Source organism: Acomys russatus, chromosome 3 (assembly GCF_903995435.1).
Source record: "Acomys russatus chromosome 3, mAcoRus1.1, whole genome shotgun sequence".
NCBI classification, from domain to species: Eukaryota; Metazoa; Chordata; class Mammalia; order Rodentia; family Muridae; genus Acomys; species Acomys russatus.
Genome location: NC_067139.1, coordinates 56,416,778 through 56,433,677, shown reverse-complemented (window position 1 = coordinate 56,433,677; position 16,900 = coordinate 56,416,778). Strand labels below are relative to the sequence as shown.

The 16,900-nt window shown below is 43.2% G+C and overlaps 1 protein-coding gene across 4 annotated transcripts in view; it reads right to left on the bottom strand.

Annotated features, from left to right (window-relative positions):
* The window catches only part of Erc2 (ELKS/RAB6-interacting/CAST family member 2), a 925,224-nt gene that overhangs the window by 661,005 nt on the left and 247,319 nt on the right, over positions 1-16,900 (bottom strand). The gene's annotated exons all lie outside the window — the stretch shown is intronic.

Genomic DNA, 16,900 nt, shown 5'->3' with positions numbered 1-16,900 from the left:
TCAGAGTGTCTTTTGAGTCGCCTTGAATCTCTCGCTTCTGAATTTACACTTTTGGTTCTTGCTCGAAATCACATCTGTGGGTGATATGCTTACAGATCCTGAAGCTAAGAAATTAAAATTAGCATTAAAACCAACTATGTCAAAGGAGAAAGAAAATTAGTCAAAGCCAGATGCACACCCAAGAACTCCTGGAAGGCTGGGATTCACTTAGCTAACAAGCAAACAGTGCCGTGATGACTCGAAGCTTAAAGGCTCTCCTGCCACATGGCTCTCTTCACAGGAACTGTTTGCCATGACTCTGGAAAGTCATCTTAGCAGGAGAAAAAAAAAATACAAACACACGTTTTGCTCATGTCATGCTTTGATTTCCTTAACAAATATCAACAGTTGTGAAAGTCTCCACCAGGAGGGTAAGTCAGGAATCACATACGCAGGTTGCTGATACAGGCCATTTCTAGAGATTCCATTAAGCTTTTCTTTTGGTTCCAAAAAGCCAATTTACACTCAAGATGGAGAACTCTAGGCACTTGCACCACTGGATCATAAACGTTAATGTTATAAAACCGAGGGAGGAGCAGTATAATTCCTAACTTTTCCCATGAAGGCATTTTTGAATTAACTACTTTTCTTCACGTCCACTTACTGTTACCATCATTCCATAAAGACAGAGTACACTAGTGTAAGAACTGGTAGAAAAACATAGTTCACACTAACAGGCAGTCCTGTCCAGGGCCAGGCAGATGACCAGGTAACGTTAATCAGTACCCTCCTTGAGCAACCTTTTATGCAGGACCAAGAATTCCTGACTGTGCCAAAGACCAGGGTGGGTGCTCACCACCACCAACTTAATCTTGGAGTTCTGAGATGCATATCCCACCCTCAAGGGTCTAAGCAGCATAAACCAGCAATCTTATGCAATGTTGTTTCTCAAACTCTGAGTTGAAAAACTTTCCCCTAATCATTAAAGAGCTCTGACAACACATTTCTTTTGGTAACACACAAAAGCATAGAAGACTCAAGTTGATATGACTTCTTATATTTAGTCAAAAAGCATCCAAGAGCAAGAGTTCTAAAAAATAAGCAGGGGATTGCATTTTCTTTGAGGATCTAAACTTACAGCATCCCTTTGCTGTTGTCTACAGTTTGAAGCAGTAATAACCCTTCTTAGACTCCAGGGTGGGATACAAAAGAAGCTTAGCCACAGTTCATGACTGCCACTCTTAGGGCTGGGAACAAAGCTCAAGAAGAAGGTACCTGCAAGCATGGGTGAGGCTCTGGATTCAGGCCTTAGCATCATAGAGGGGAAAACCCCAAGGACTATTACTCTTATAGACCAAAACCAAGTGGAGAAATTAATAAGAATCTAAGAATAGTTTTAAACACCAACCCATATCCATCTTAAATACTGAAGCCCCATATTTGGTGTCCACCGGGAAGACATTGATTTTCCAGTAGAAAAATAAGACTGGAAGATCTGACAAAAGGCAAGGCATGGTATGAGACATTCGTATACGATTAGTCATTTACCTATTATTAACTCGGCACTACTCAAGTTCACAGTGTCATCACAATAACCCAAGAGGTAGATAAAGGGAGGTGGGTAATCAGACAAACAAAATGTTTAATAACTAGTACAACAGAGGTTGAACCCTGAAGGCATTATGTTGGATGCAATCTGCCAATTACAAACACAGAAATAAACACTGCAGGAAGCAGCCTTTGACTTGGAGCTTCAGTTTTGCAAAAAGAAAGGTTGTAGAGCCTGGCTGTACAACAATGTGGGTAAAAACACTACTGATCCATGCACTAAAACTGGTGGAAGTTGTAGGTTTTCGACAATGTATAGTTTACCACAACTACAACCTTTTGACAAATGTCAGCTTAATAATAACTTCTGCAGCCTGTCTCACTTCTACCTGTGCAGAAAGCATCCTAGTGGCAGCACTTAGCCATGCGTCTCTCTGGGCTTTTACTACACAAACAGAAGAAATACCAGATGTGTAAATTGAAGTTTGACTTTTGTGAAATAGTATCTATGTTTTGGGAATGTATCTATATAAGTATTTCTTATTCTCTGCTTTTTCCATTACAAATAATATTTCAAGAAGGTAAACAATAGTTGGAGCAAAAGCCCAATTTTATCCCATGAATCTGAAATGAATAATGATTATATCCTATTAAACAAGCTGTTCTTTTTGCTTGGAATAATCCTTCTCCTATTCTTTCTTATCTATAAGGTCAGTCAGTTTGCAGATCATAGGCCCAATACAGTTCACCATCTGTTTTGATGAATAAAGTTTTATTAGAGCATTGCTTGTGGTTGCTCCTATTCTGTAATGGTACAGCTTAGTTGCAGTAACAGAGACCAGATAACCATGATGAACTAAAAGTATTTGCTATCTGGCTCTTTTCAACCTCTTATCTAGAATCTATTTAATACTCACCCTAGCAATCTCAGAAAGATCCATCAATTTCTCCAGTAGTAGTGTAAAATATGTCTACATTCTCCACATTCCCTTCATAGGACATTCCCTTCCCTGTCACCAGGACTGGACTTAGCAACTCGCTGTCAACAAATGGAAGGAATATGCTGGACATGGTTTGTGTCCATGTCCCAAGATGAGGCTTTGGCATAAAAGATTGTACGGTGTCTCTCCTCCAGCCCAGCAAGATGCCCAAGAAAAGAAGGTGAAAGGGAAGAAGGTGGCCCCACAATCCTAAGAAAACAGGAGGCCAAAAGGTAGCCAATCCTTTGTTTGAGAAAAGACCCAAGAACTTCAGCATTGGGCAGGATATCCAGTCCAAAAGAGATCTATCTCACTGGCTTCCTTAAATGGCCCTGCTACATCAGGCTACAGCAGCAAAGGGCCATTCTCTTTAAGCAGCTCAAAGTCCCTCCTGCCATTAACCAGTTCACCCAGGTCCTGGACAGGCCAACAGCTACCCAGTTACTTAAGCTTGCCCACAAGTACAGGCCAGAGACAGAGCAGAAGAAGCAAAGGCTACTGGCCTGTGCTGGGAAGAAAACTGCTGGGAAAGAGGACATTGCAACTAAGAAACCACCTGTCCTTTCAGCAAGGGTCAATATAGTCACTACCTTGGTGGAGAAGAAGAAGTCTCAGCTGGTGGTGATTGCCCACAATGTAAACCCCTTTGAGCTTGTGGTTTTCCTACCTGTCCTGTGTGGAAAGATGGGGGTCCCCTACTGCACCGTCAAGGAAAGGCCAGGCTAGGGCGGCTGGTCTACAGAAAAAACTTGTACCACTGTCGCCTTCACACAGGTTAATTTGAACAACAACGGTGCTCTGGCTTAGCTGGCAGAAGCAATTAGGACCAACTAGAATGAGAGATGCAATGATATCCACTGTCACTGGGGAGGCAATGTCCTGGGTCCTAAATCTGTGGCTCGCATTGCCAAGCTGGAAAGGGCCAAGGCTAAAGAACTCGCCACTAAACTGGATTAAATGTACACATCTAAGTTTTCTGTACATAAATATGATTACAAAATAAAAACTATTGTATGGCTTCATTCTTGTTCTCATTCTTAGATCTCCTGCTGTGTGAGAAGCCATATACCATCATAAAGATCCTACCATTCTCTGGAGAAGTCCATGTGAAATGAAATAGGGGCATCCTTCTAAGAGCTACATGCATAATGTACAACAGAGGTGGGTCATCCAGTCTGTGAGGAGCAATCTCCCATGTGGCCTTAGGCTCTGCCCCCTAGATAAATAATAATAATAATAATAATAATAATAATAATAATAATAATAATAATAATAGTAGTAGTAGTAGTAGTAGTAGTAGTAGTAGTAATAATAATAATAATAATAATAATAATAATAATAATTATTATTATTATTATTATTATTTTTTTTTTTTTTTTAATTTAAAATTTAAAAAATCCTCTCCAGTTCCCGACTTGGACTCTAGGATAGTACATGATCAGTGTTTTATTAAAGCCATGGACAATTTGGGGTGATATACCCATAGATTATAGTCATTAGCAGACCCTCCAGATCACTGTAGGTTCCACACCTTCGCATACCCTCTCATAGCTTTATATACACCTTCTTTATATCACCAAACATAGCTTCAATTTATACTGACCTATAAAATTGGTTATATCTGATTAATGTCTGTGTCAACCACCAAGCACTATGAAGCGAGTCATGACCACAAAGACTCTCTGTTTCTACTCTAGGAAATCCTGGTGTGCCCGCCAAGAGTAGATGCTCAGCCCTATTTGACCGCTGAAGTAGAACAAATGATATCGTACTTGGGAGCCTGGATGTTCTGCAGTGCTTTCAACCAAAAGCAGTATGCTGTGCGGATAATAGCTGGTAGTTATTATGCATGGCTTATGTGCCAAGCAATCCTCTAAGCACTCTATGAATATTAATGTGTTTAATTCTCAAAATAACCTCCTTAGGCAGGTACTATTATTATCATCACTTTTTACTTGAAGCAGAAGCAGAGGAGTTAGTAACCTGCCCAAGAAAGACTGAGAAGCTGTAGGGATTTATTGCAGGCAGCCTGACTCCAGAGCCTGGGCTGCCAATCAAAACTCACGCTTGCCACTTGGCTTTGCTCTGACATTGGAAGCTGACAGCTCGATTGCCCCATTCCTTGTAGTAACCTCCCTGTGTCTCCTTTGATTTGGCCTTCCACTTGCCTTTGCTTTCTTCAGTTCTTGAAAACATAAAGACATTTATCTCGATAACAAATACAAAGTTCTGATATTCATATTAGATACTAAAACTTAAAAGGTAAGCATGAATTGGCTCACGGAGGTGGAGGAAGAACAATTCTGTCCCAACTAAGCCAACCCTCTCTAGCTGTAAGGATTTCATCTCTACATTTAGCCATCTAGTCCAAAACTATTAGGGAATCTAACGTGGATGGGGAAGGGGTTACCAAGACCCAAGCTCTAGCTGAGGACCTATTGGCTGTGGGCAGCTGTTGGAGAGAGGAAGATTTCTCTGGGGATGTGTCCAGATCATGACTTGTCAGATGGCCACAAACCCATGAGCCTGTGGGAAGCACTCATTAGACTCTGCTGGTGATTGAAAGATGGGGGAGGCATCAGGAGCCTTGGGAGAATTCCTTAGAAAGGGGTGGGGGTGTATATGATCAAGACACATTGTATATATGTATGAAATTTTCAATGAATAAATTAAAAATACTATTTAAACCAAGTATTAGGAAAAATGTGTCTGCATCTGGCAAAGTGACTTTTTCTTGTCATTGTTCTATCATCAGTGGAGTATAACAATAGCTTGTATAGCACTTATATGGCATGATAGGTAATTTAGAGATCCTTTAAAGCATTTTGTATAACAGACTTGAGCATTCACAGACTTTCGTCCTAGCACTAATGTTTTGAGACTCTACTATATTAACAACTGTAGTAGTTTGACTAGGAATGGCCACCATAGACTCATGTGCTTGAATGGTTGGCTCACTGTTAGGGGGTGTGCCCTTGCTGGAGTGGGTGTGGTTTTGTTGGAGGAAGTATGTTACTGTGGAGGTGGGCTTTGACGTCTCATAAGCTGAACCTAGGCCTAGTGTGGCACACAGTCTTCTGCTGCCTGTAGATCAAAACGTAGAACTCCCAGCTGCTCCTCCAACACCATGTCTGTATGTTCACCACCATGCTTCCTGCCTGATGATAATGGACTAAGCCTCCGAAACTGTAAGCCATTCCAATTGAATTTTTTCCTTTATAAGAGTTGCCTTGGTCATGGTGTCTCTTCATAACAACAGAAACTCTAAGACAACAACCTTGGCAATCTTTGACAGATGAAGCATTTTATAAAAATAATCTAAAACAGTTAAATAGTAAGGACTGCTGAATCAATGGACAATTATTCTGAAATTTGGATCCTGCAGATCTCCCTTTCAAGACCCCATGGAATATCTAAGGACTGATTATATAGCCAGCAACCAAGGAATACTCCAAATGTATTGCAAAAGGCCAAGTGATATAGACCGCCTTCTTCTCTACATATCATAAAGAAAGAAACCGATAATCCCATCTCAGAGACCAGTTAGAGATGTGATCTTGGACAAGTTGCTGGAATTTCTCTGACCCTCAACTTGTTTCCTTGTATTGGGTGTATCTCCTGGGGTGGTGAGGTTAAAATAAGCTGTGACACACTTAGCTAGGGTTCCACACAGGCCATCCTGAACAAATGAAACTTACTATTATTATTGTTGCCCTTGAACCTTTATTAATGTTCCTGGAAGGCTATTACAAGTAGAGCCTGGTAGAATGCTTTCCTTTCCCACTTGTCTTGGGCCCTGATACTTGCATGTACACTACTCCTAGATATGATGAATAATTAAAGAAGTGTCTACTGAAGACCCAGTGCTTGCCATGTAAGACACACATAGAAGCTCTCTGCCTTCCTTGGATCACATTCAAGTATGTGCATTCTCATTGGAGTACATAGCATGTCTCAAGCATTCAGGAAACCCTGTCAGAGTGGACATAGTAATCAAGAGAATGCTAGGAGGTGAGAGCCAACAGCTAAGGGAAACAGTGCTGCAGGAAGATTGTATAGGGTCATGATGATCTTTAGAAAGATCTGCTCCACTAACACAAAAACAGCTCTCGCTTCCAAGGGAAGAAGAGATGGCTTATCCTAGAACCAAGTTTGAGTGACTAAGGACCAGGAATCATGGAGCTAGGTTGCGCTGGTCCCATGTTCCCATGGGGAAGTAGTTTCATGGGGTTTTATAGCAACAAAACAAAGACAGTCATAGATCATGGCTATTTTAAAGCATACCAGTGAATACATCCAAGAGGTGGTCACAGCAAGATGGGGAGTCTCTCCTATAGGTCTCAGATGCTGTCTGATGACATTCTTAGCTGTTGGTTTGTTGGACGCTCATGACCTGCTAAGTTATTACATTCCAAGATGTTTTTAATCTATTAGTCACAGGGTGACAATTCTGACACAGAGGTGAGCAAGGAATGGCTATTTAGGTAGCTAAAGCTAGCACCAGGTAAACTGTAATTAGACTCTTGACTTGCAGCATTGCAAGCTCTCACACCCACACAGTCCCACCCAGCCGGCCAGTCTTTGCAGACATGTCTTCCTTCCAGGAATTCTTGTTTATAGGTCCCACATAGGGAACTTAAATTTCTACAGACTGTAAAATTGTTTCCAAGGACATAATAAATATGATGTAAGCTGACTCGTAATTTAATGTTGCAAGATATTTGATGACACTATGAACCCCGAGAATACGTGTTTTTACTAGAAAAACCTGTTTCAAGCTGTAGTGTGGCTCAGCTCTAGCATGCACCTTTAATCCAAGAGCTTTCTGCTTGAATTAAATGAAATCAACCCCAGGTCAAGAGGCCGAGCAAACAACCATTTCACAGGGAGTGAACACCAGGGAAAAATCATAGAGAAGAAGAGGAAGTCAGGAGGGCAGATAGAGAGATGCACAGGAAGTACAGGGGAGGAGCATTCAGTTTGAGGGGTTTTTGTAGATTGTGTGGGGAACAAGCCTTTCTTTTAGCCTTCCTTCCTGAGGAGGAAAGTCATCTGGGTACTTTCTCTACCTCTCTGAGCTAACAAGGTTTCACCCCAGCTTGTGGCTCTCAAGTCTTTACTGGTAAAATTGAATGATTGAGATTTTATTTAAAACAACAATTTAATTTTTGTTTTCATACACACATACACATACACACACACACACACACACACACACACACACACACACACACGAAGTTGTTATTTGGAAGCTCAACACCATACTATCTCTGTCTCTGTAAATATACATTTTCCTTAATTTGTTTTAATGTGGAACTTGTTCATTTTATTGAAGTCCCATGGAAGATTTTCTTCTTACAGATTTTTCTTGGTGCTTTATATGCTGTAACTATGGGAGCCAGTTGAAATTCACAGAATTCAGATACATTAAATTGTTACTGAATTTTACTAATAATATCTCAGAAGGAATAATGTCATACTTGTTTTAATAAATACTAGATATGTAATACAGGTCTGACAAAGTGAACACAGCAAGCAAATGAAGCACTACCCAAGACCTCAGGGAGCTGGACTATCTAAAGGCAAAAGAAGGGCTAAGTGAGAATATGGAAGCATGCCACAAATGTTAATTCCAACAATTAACAACAGGAACCATTGACCTTATGCCAGGCCCATTTCAATGGCATATGATCCCTATAGGAAGTGCTACCATCGCCATGGGAAAGAGGTCAGACGATCACACTCTGAGAGTTAAATAACATTCCCAAGATCAGAGTTAGTAACACTTGAAGGTGTGAGCAAGTTCTGTCTGACACTTAAACTCACACCTTTAAGTATTAACACTTGGTTTATATTGATACTTGTCGGCTATTCATGATCTGCAAAACAGGCAGGATTTTCAAGTGCAGCTAATCTGATTTTTGGTTTGTTTCTTGGTTCCTTTGTAAGATTCTACTAGCTCTGAACCACAGCCCATGGGAGAAATCGAGAAGCAAACACCTAGACCTGATGATGAACCATTTCTGCACCCTTCCCATAGACAGATTGCCCCTTTACTGAGCAGAAACACAGCCTTCAGAACATTCTTCCTCCTCTTACTGAACGGAAATCTAGCTCTTCAAACCTGGTGTGTACTGGCTTGTCCTAATCACGGAGGAACATAAACACCACATTGGACCCCTGCTCCCAGGAAGACAACTTTCCAGTCATCTTTCTCTGTCAGGAGTCATCACTCTCTTGATGATTTCCCATAGGACACTATCAACTATTCTTTCTCAGCCTCTGCATCTGTTCTCACCTGATCCCAGAGATAACAAAGCTAGCCCTGGCTGGAACTTAGGTGAGAGAACACTTGGGCATACTGGGTGCTGTAGGCTTTGAGTGAAGAGGGAGGGACCAAAGATAATTTTGCCCTGGCCCTGAAATTTAATAGGTTTCCCAGCTAGATCAATACTGCATGAGACTGACGACTCCATTTTACTTTCTAATGCTCCCATTTAACTAGAATGCCTGTTACTGCCGCCCTCTTCCTGCCCTGCTGCCATCTGCTGACAGCAGATACTCTATTGCACAGGCTCGCAGACAGACAGGAACTGTACACCCAGGGGCCATTGCTGTGGACTACACCCAGAACCTATTCATACACAGAGTGGATATGTATGTAGTAGGACTGCAGAACTGAACAGAGTTGGATGAAATTATGCTTCAAGCTGGTGCTGTAAGGGGATGATGACCTTTGGCGATCTTGGGATTGAGGTGAATTTTATTGTTTACTAAGGAGGGAAGTGAATCCTCAGGAGTGGAGATTATAATAAATAGAATAATACCACTTACCAAAGATAGTCCTCTCTACTTCTAATTCCTATGCAGGTGGTATATCATATGGCAAAGATATTTTATGATTATATTTACGAGCATTAAAATAAAAGATCATACATACTGTCCTTTAATAAGAGATCTTGTGCCCTTTAAAATCTGTGAACTCTGACTAGAAGGAAAAGGAACTGCCACAGCTGGGGAAGTCAGAAATTTTAAACTCTAGAAAGAGTCTATGCCACAGTCAGGTATAAGCACCCTACAATGGGCTGTGAGGCCAATGGGCTAAAGGAGCTTGGGCCCTGAAGGGAGCACAATGCAGACAACGCTGTGATTGTGTCCTGATGAGCTCAAAGGGACGATCCAGCTGAGCATCCCTGGAGCTGCTGAACGTGTGCTTGACGGACTATTCAGGGTGCAGAACCTGTTACAGCAGCAACACGAAGCTAATACAGCATGCTGAATGTTGCACTTACCTTGTTGGTCAGACTTTTTTCCACAGTCTGAAACACATTGCTCTGAAACTTCCACACACTGGATTTTGTCACACTCATAGACATAAAGAATAAACCATGTTCACCCCTGCCATAATGGTAGCTTCTGACACGCAAAGCCTTTCTTACTAATGAATCCTACCCCATGCATTCATTATAAAATTGGGTGCTCCCAGTAATACCTTTATGGCTTAGGTCTTAGGTCCACTTCGATACCTTAGGTCTATGCCTGAGAGGTAGGGACTAAACCAGGGTTGTTATAGAAGGCACTAAAGAAAACCCCTACTTAAAAAAAGAAAGAAAGAAAGAAAGAAAGAAAGAAAGAAAGAAAGAAAGAAAGAAAGAAAGAAAAGAGAAAGAAAGAAGAAAAAAGAAAGAAAGAAAAAGAGAAAGAAAGAAAGAAAGAAAGAAAGAAAGAAAGAAAGAAAGAAAGAAAAAGAGAGACAATTTAAACAAGCGTGCTGTGCACAGGAACTGCCTCTGAGGCAGAGAAAACGAAGAGCTGGGAAAACAAAAACAAAAACCTGTACAGCAGAGTGTGTATCACCCTGAGGCAACGCCTGCAGGCTGTCCACTGCCTCTGCTCCTGCAGCCACTGCCTACAGTCTTCTGGATGCTTCTAGGCAATATGAACTCTCATTATAGTCACCAAAGGCACGACTCTGGCAAGGGTGCCAGCTGTGAGTCATGGCTTTAGCTCCCACAGCCCAAGGAGACAGCATACCTGTTCAGTCAAAGGGTTGCCAGGGGCCCTGAGTCAGGCAAAATCAGCACCTGTTGTATCTCATGACTAAGAGGTGTACACAAGCAGGTTTGAGCTGAACCAGCAAGGAGTGATTAGGGTAAAATTCCATTCCCTTTGTCCTATTTAGCGGCTGTAAAACTCTACAGATTTGTTTTCATTTTCCCTCCAAACAAAAAAATGCAGCATGAAACATACATGAATTCATATTTTCGCTGCTCCCCCTCCTTCAGTCCATCCTTTCCCCCCTCTGTGGTGGTTTGAGAGGCAATGTCTTCATGGGCTCTTATACTTAAATGTTTGGTCTCAAGTTAGTGGAACTGTTTGGGAAGGATTAAGAGGTGTGGTCTTGTTAGAGGAGGTGTGTCACTGGGGGTAGGCTTTGAGGTTTCAAAAGCTCCAGCATCATGCCTGCCTGCCTACTGCCATGTTCCCTGCCAAGATGGTCACCGACTTTTATTCTCTGGAACCATGAGTCCCAAATTAAACAATCTCTTTTATAAATTGCTTTGGTTGTAGTGGTTTATCACAGCAAATGAAAAGTAACTAGTACAACCTCTCTCGTACAAATGGACTTTCTCATATATGTATGTGTGTGTGTGTGTGTGTGTGTGTGTGTGTGTGTGTGTGTGTGTGTGTGTTACTGTGACAGGTCCCAGAAACAAGGAGAAATTAAAACGAGAATGGTTCCTGCCATCATTGAGGCCTCCTGCTTAGTAAAGAAAATAGTAAACAGTAAAGCAGGTTAGAGCTACAAATATGCAAAGGTAGTAAGTGCTGTAAGCGCAATAAGAAAATGCTGAGATGCAAATGACAAGAGATGTGAGGCATGTGGTGGAACAGGCCTATAATCCCAGAACTTGGGACATTAAAGCAGAAGAAGTCCCCAGCCAATCTCTCTCTCTCTCACACACTCTCTCTCTCTCTCTCTCTCTCTCTCTCTCTCTCTCTCTCTCACGCACACACACACACACACACACACACACACACACACACACACCTCTGTCTAAATACACTCTCCTATCTCATTGCATCCCCAAAATGAAAAGAAAGAATGGACTGGGAACCAATCAGTCCGTCTATGATCCACTTCCTGAATGTACTAACAGCAGAGTACAGTGTCTCCTTGTTCTCATCCTCTTATAGATTTAATCTGGCAATCAGAAATGTCTACAAGAGAGGGCAATGTTCAAACCAAAACCTGAAGGATGAACAGCAGGCAGTATGCAATGAATTCTGGGAAGAAGGAGACAGAAAAATGGTGGTAGTGCTAAGATTAGCAGAGTGGCAAGTAGAGGCCTGGGACCAGAGCCCACACACAGTCCACTGCAGGAACACCTAGAGTAAGTCTTCGCATCCCAGGGCTCCACAAATGCCATTTGAGAACATCTTCTTGGCACCACATTTGGCAGCACACAATCTAAAACAAAGATCTGAAATTGCCCAGGCATCCTTAAAACAGCCGCATTTCACGCCACTTGCCAGCATCTTCACCAGTTTTCTCTCATGTCCTCTTCTCTTTCCAGTGCTTGAGAAGGTATGAGAGAGGGGGAGGGCCTGGCTGCTTAGCAGCTTTCTCCAAAGGGCCTATTTCAGCGTGCCAGAAGGGGACGGCAAATGAATCAACAGTGTGTTCCCTGCACACCCCCATAGTCCAGATGGTAGCAGATCACAAGAGCAGCACAGGGCGGTTCCTACGCAGATAACTTCCCTGGCTACAGACATACTCTACACTTTAGACCATAGGAGGAAGCAGTGATGATGGTGGTGACAGTAACATTTACACAGAAAGGGCATGGTTCTTCTTTTGCTAGAGATTGTCATTCACACCCATCTATAACAAAACCTTACAGTGTAAAAGAGTAAGGGCTCACAGAACTGGAAGGCGCCATGGAAACCAGCTGGTCCAGTTTCTCACTCTCACCGAGCTCCTTCATAGCAGTGATGTGGATCACTGAGCTGAAGCTCGGGAGAGTTCAGAGCTGAGTGGCCACACCTCCATAGACTATCTCTGCTAACTGAAAATGTCTCTCCTCAGCTGTGTTAAGTCAAATACGATCCTTCTGACTTTCCCGCCTTTGATCGCATTCTTCAATACCTTTGCCATGTCTAAGCATTTGCTAATTAATTAAGGTGAACTATTACCTATATCACATATCCAAGCTTAGGAGGTAAGCACTTGTCTCAGACCAGACACATCTCTCTCCTAGGGACCTTTCTTATAAAATACCACTCCTTCCCCCACTCTTGATAGAACTGATGCTATTCTACATCTAACAAATATGCTCCTGTACTGGAAATGTTGTCTACACATGCACAGGACAGTGCACGATCGATGCTTCTCACCTGCACAAGCAGGGACCACCCACTTCTCCAGAGGAGAGACTTACACACAGTGGTTTTAGCATCCCTCATAGAACTTTCAAACACCAGGCTCATGCTGTCCCACAGATTAAGCCTTTAAATCGTCATACATGCAGTGACTGTAGGGCTTCAGGAAACAGATGGCGAACACACATGGCCTGCTGGGATTGTCTATCTGCCAGTGCCATACTTGCTCCAAGCCTTACCATCCAGTTTTTGCAGCAAGTTCTGTGCAGCTCTGGGATCCTTTTTTTGTGTGTTTCTCTTATTATGTGAGTAATATTGGTGGAAAACTGATGTCAATGGACTGACTGAACTGAGAAGCACTGGCAAAACAAGCAAGTAGCACCTGTGGATTCTGCAGCTCGAAATGACTCTTCTTTAGCATGGACCTGACACCTTAGGCAGGAAAACAACAACAACATTCTTTTCTAATATGAGAGAGGTGGCAACATCTTCACCATTGCACAGGAAGAGAGTTTGAAAGATTGTGTCCAAACCACAGTACAATATGGCATTTAGGAATTTTTTTTCACATCTCTGGGAATAGAGAGTGGGTCCTTCCTCTTTGAAACACACAGATATAATTGCTGGCTTTGGGATTTCTATCCCCTTCTGGGTGTGCCATAAGCCTGCTGTGAAGCCTGGGGCAAGGGGCTGGACCTCTCTGCTGTTCACGGCCTCAGGTGTGACTAGATGATAGCTGAACCTGTCAGATTCAGATGTAAGAATGAAATGGTCACTAGGTGGCAAGCCAGCTGGCAGCTGTGTCTAGAAGAGCATCAGGGGCACAGTACAGTACATGTTAGCTACTTAACAATTTACTCTACTGTATGACCCAAGTGAAAAGCCAATGTCCTCCTGACAGTCTGGAGTTAGAGGGCATTGAGACCAACAAGCGCAGAAGGGCAGCTGGAAAAGACACCCATTCTCTGAAAGGACAGAAGATGATGCCACAGTATGGCAGAAGGACCCTTTGGCAATGTACAGTATGCAGGAAGCAGCATGGGCAGAAGGACAGCAATGGGGCACAGGTGACATTCAGACAGCCAGAGCTGACAGAGGGAAGTCCCTGGTAGAGACTATGCTGTGCCAGCTGGTATAAAAGGCAGATTGATGGGAAAGAGAAAAAAAAAACCACTCACGAGCAAACTGTGGTACTCAGGGGTCAAGTTCCAGGACACGATCAAGAGGAATAAAGTTCTAAGCCAGGGTCTGTACCTGGAGGACCTTCCCCAGTGTCAGGTGAGCACAGGTGCGCTATGTGAACAGCACCTACCATCCACTGCCAATCATCCTAAGCCTGAGCCACTGCTAAGTGGCTTCTCGTTGACTCTAATGCAGCTCTTACCCATAGCTCCATGAGATCCTGTGGGTGCCTTTATTTTCAAATGAAGATGCTAAAACCAACAAAGACAAGAGGAATGAGGCCCACATCATCCAAGGAATGGATGAGTGGGCACAAGGATGGAATAAGTCGGCAACAATGCCTCTAACCCAAAGCAAATGCCCTTTCCTAAAAACACACTGTGTGTTCCCTTATGATCTCACTCTGCACCATAAGTAGCCCAAGGTGGAACAGGCAAAATGCGGGCTCCAGATCCCTACAAGCCAACAATAGCCTAAACATGATGACATTCTCCACTGTCTTCCCCACGCCCTCTTTGTGGTGTGTGTGTGTGTGTGTGTGTGTGTGTGTGTGTGTGTGTGTGTACAAGCATGTGTTTGTGTGATATGAGGATAGGTGTACTTGTGCGTGTGCACACAGATGTGTAGGTACATGTGAAGGCCAAAAGCTGGCATGAGGATGTCTTCCTCAGTTGCCTTCCACTTTATTTTTTGAGACATTTTTTGAATCTCGCCATTTTGGGTAGAATGACTATCTGGCTAGTCCCCAGAATCTGCCTGTCTCTATCCACAAAGGCTGGGATTACAAACACACTCAAATACACGAAGCTTTTATCTTGGAGCTGGAGAGCTGAAATCTGGTCTTTATGTTCACATAGCTAACACAACTCCCTGAACCGTCTCCCCAGCCTAGGGGCTACTCTCTTTAAGCTCCATGACACATACCCATAAAATGAAATCCACAGAGGTAATCTGCTTAGGAAGATCATGCAATTAGGGAGCCATTAGATATTGTCAATTTCTTCATTATTTCAGTGTCTACATTTCTACCAAGCCACAAGGTCCCTAAAGGAAAATAAAGCATCTGCCTTGGCCACCACAATCTCTGGTCCAACACAGCCTAAGTACTCATAGAGACTTCATTTTGGGAAACAAATGGTTAAATTCAGGGGATGGGAGGCAGGAAGAATGCATCTAGTGTGTTAAACAGACTCCCTCTCCCCACCTCACATTCAAATAATATATCTGGTCAGAACCTGCCAGTGTGACTTCACCTGGAAAATGCCTGTGTAGATGTTTTTAAATTTAAGGATCTCAAAATGAGACAATAAAGCATTATCCAGGTAGGTCAAAATCTAGAAATGTCCAGTGTCTTCAAAGGAGAAAGACAAAGTGAGAGCTGAAATCAGCAGAAGATGTGGATCAAAGGAAGAGGTGAGACTAGAGTAATGTGGTCACATCCAGAAAAACAGAAAACTGTGTAGGGTGGAGACAAAGATAGGAGAGAGTGCAGCTGTCAGCCAAGAGACACCAAGACACACCAGAAGTCATCAAAACTGGGAAGGGCAAGAACGAGTTCTTTAGAAATTCTGGAGTCTGAGGGCACTGTCAACATCCTGATGTCAGACTTCTGTCTCAAGAGCTGTAAGCTACTGAATTTCTTGCCTTTGAAATCATAGTTTGTAAGTATATGCAAGGGTATGTATATGTAGTCTCTTTAAGTAAAGTGAGACAATAAAATATATTATGTGGATAAACAGACCATAAGAACTTAATCTTAAGTCATAATGATACTGTCCCTTGAATAAACCAAAGAGGCAGTGGTGCGCCTGGACACTGGTGGGGCAGTAGACACGGTATGACCTGGTACAGAAAGGAGAACTGTTCTGTTGCTGGACTGATTTAAAGTGTTAGAAGCACACTGGGCGTCCATGTACATACAAGGCTTCAGGCAGTTTTACTGTTCCCAACCCACACTGCTGCCACCTACGCCTGGAGACGGCTGCACCCACTGCCTCCATCTGAGGGCTGCTGCAGAGTCGAAAATGGTGACCTGGGCAGGAACAGAGTGTCGCGCCTCACTCAGCCAGCAAGAAAGACGCGACCACCGGTTCTTCTCCAAGCAGTTTACTCAAGCTCTTCATGCAAGCAACTCCCCTGAACCACACCCGTCACGCACTAATAAAGCATACCATCATCCAATCAAATCACACCACGTCTCGAATCCTCATAGGTCCACAAAGGCGGAACTACCGCAGGCAACGGGTTATGTCCAAATAAGGACCTGTTTGTTTTCTACAGAGGCAGCTCTGGCGACGTGCCAGGCGCCATCTTAGGGTGCGGTCCTCGGGGGCTCTCCACAGTTCCTCCTTTTTTGTTTTATAATATTGACACATCAGGGCTTCAACGCAACAGGTAAGAGTAGAGGTCTGATCTCCGGTATGTATGGGCATTTGTTCACACTGCCTTCAAGCAAGCCCTTCACTTGCTGAGTGCCAGACCTAGCTCCATACGTTCCATGGACACTTGTTCACACTGCCCTCAAGCAAACCCTTCATTTGCTGAGTGCCAGACCTGGCCCGGTACCTTTTTCCCAGAGGTGGGGTCTGGGATACCAACCCACATGCAATCAGACTTGCTCCCCATAAGGCCATTAACTGCATACAATGTACCTACCTCCTGCGCAGTGCTCTGCCTCGCACCCTGAGCGTGATGAAAGCATTGTGTCAATTCTTTAGGGCAGACAGCCAGATCCGAGGTGACTGTCCTGCCTCGACTGCTGCAAACGCCTGAGCCATCAAGACCTGAGTGCGATGTTGAGACGCTCTTAATCGACAAACACACCACAG